We start from the raw sequence: 2,572 nt of genomic DNA, 5'->3' as shown, positions 1-2,572 counted from the left end.
CTGCTTATATGGCTAATGGATAAGTCCATCTTAGTGATTATAAGGGTGTGTATGTCCCCACAACAATAATACAAATTATAATAATACGAAGAAAAATAATACAAATTACGATGATACAACACCCTCCTCCCACGCTTTTTTGTTCCGGGGGAAAAAACGTTCATATTTCTTCCTTTTTGGATCGATGATAAAGGGTTCAGTAACCTTTCTCTTCCTTGTCGATCGGCACTGTTCTAAGTTTGCTTCGGGAGGCTCGATATAGAACATATCATATAACATATCGCCAGCTTCTTCCTTGATTTGAAGTGAGTCTTTGCCATCGTTACGACGACGTCTAATTTGATTTATGTGTCTCTTGTGAGTGGTGGTAGGGCCTAGAACGATGTAGGTTGTGTTTCCAATTATTTTGTTAATTGTTCCCTGTTCCCAAAACGATGTATTGTTTCCGTATTCTTTAAAGAAAACTTTTTCACATGGGTTATACTTTTTTGTGGGAACGGTGGTAGTCCTACCTGAATTTGCTTGTTTTGGCAATAGTTTTTTGAATACTGGTCGTATTTTTCATGCAAACATGGTCTCTATAGGAGACGTTGCTTCAGGGGTATTCGGGTTTAGTGTGATCCTGTAAACCTGTAAGAACTATTGTAAGGCCTTATCTGAAAGTGTTCCTGAATCTTTCTTCAATGCTCTTTCCAAAGTGTCTGTGAAACGTTCTGCCTGTCCATTTGATTTTGGATGATACGGAGGTATATTAATGTGTTTTATTTGAAAACTGTCGCAGAATTCCTTAAAATCAGTTGATGTGAACTGTGTCCCATTGTCGCTAACTAAGCAATCGACAATGCCAAATTGGGCAAAAATTTCATGGAGGAAAGAGATAGTGACCCCTGTGGTGGGTCTCTTGCACCTGAGTACTTCTGGCCATTTTGAATAGCTATCTACTACAATCAAGTAGTAAACATCCTCCACTGGTCCTGCGAAATCCACATGTATTCTCGACCAAGGTTGGTCTGTCTTTGGCCATGGTTTGTAAGTGATTGGTGGTGCTTTAGCTGCTAGAGAACAACCCTTGCAAGAATCCACCAAATTTGAGATGTCTAAATCCATATGCGGCCAGTATACATAACTCCGCATAAGGCTTTTCATCCTATTCTTCCCTGGATGTCCTGCGTGAAAATCTTAGTATTCGTTCTTGCAAATTCTTGGGTATAACCACCCTTTCACTATATACTAGTACGTTGTCACACAAGGAGAAAATTTCCGCTATCTGTCAATGTTTTTCCATGATTTTCTGTTTTGTGGATCAAATGAATTTGTCTTCTTGGGCTTCGCATTTTATTTCCTGTAGGGTAACTGGTAGTTCTTTAATCACGTTAAACATCAGATTTTTGATCTCGTCGTCGTTTTTTAAAGAAGTGATCACAGTGTCTTCTAGTGGTTTGCTTTGACTTGGAATTACCCTTGACAATCCGTCAGTATGACCAATTTTTTGTGAGGGTAGGTATTCTAACTTAAAGTTATAGTTAAGTAAGATCGTACCCCATCTCAGCATTCTGTTTGCTGTATACACAGGTAGTCCTTTCTTCGATCTGAAGACAGGAACGGTTTATGGTCAGTTTGCAAATTAAAAAATCTTCCATGCAAATAACGATGCTACTTTGTTACTGCGAATATTATTGCGAGGGATTCCTTCTGGATCTGCGAGTAATGTTTTTCCGAAGGTAATAACGTGCATGACGCATGTGCCACTGGTTTCTTGCTTCCATCCGGCATTCTGTGTAGTATGCAAGCGCCTATGCCATGAGATCTTGCGTCGCTTGCAACTATGATACCTAATTCTGGATTTTAATGTGTAAGAGATAGGTCGGACGTCAGTGCAGTTTTTATTTTGTTGAATACCTCCTGGCATTCAGATGTCCATTCCCAAGTACTGTCTTTCTTCAAAAGTTTGTTAAGTGGGGCCAGAAGATTATGCATGTTGGGAATAAATGACTGGTAATAGTTGCCCAGTCCTAGAAAGCGTTGTAGTTCGGTGACGTTCCCAGGAGTTGGCATGTTCTTTATTGCAGTTGTCCTGTCATGATCTGGTCTCCTTCCTTTGCCAATTATGTATCCTAGGTATTTAATTTCTTCTTGGAAAAATTCGCACTTTCCTTCCTTAACTTTGAAACCGAAATCCTGTATCCGTGAAAATACTTTTAGTATGTGCTCTCTATGTTGTTCCTTGGATTTGCTGATGATAATTATATCGTCCAAGTATGCAGTTGCGAAATCGAGTCAGTCTAGCATAATATCCATTATTTCTTGAAAAATCGCCGGAGCGACCTTAACTTCAAATGCTAATCTCTCAAATTTGTATAAACCCCTGTGGGTGTTTATGCAAAGTAGCTTTGAGCTATTTTCCACAACCGGAATCTGAAGATAAGCCTCACTGAGATCGATCTTAGAGAAGATCTTACTTCTGTTCAGTTTTGCAAAAATCTCCTCGGGACTAGGCAGTGTATAATGGAAGTCTTTCAAGACAGTGTTTAGCCCAGTCGAAAAGTCAGTGCAAACACGGATTTCCTTCGAT

This window comes from Euprymna scolopes, chromosome 31 (genome assembly GCF_053919585.1).
Source record: "Euprymna scolopes isolate OS-2025 chromosome 31, ASM5391958v1, whole genome shotgun sequence".
NCBI classification, from domain to species: Eukaryota; Metazoa; Mollusca; class Cephalopoda; order Sepiida; family Sepiolidae; genus Euprymna; species Euprymna scolopes.
This window is presented reverse-complemented; position numbering follows the sequence as displayed.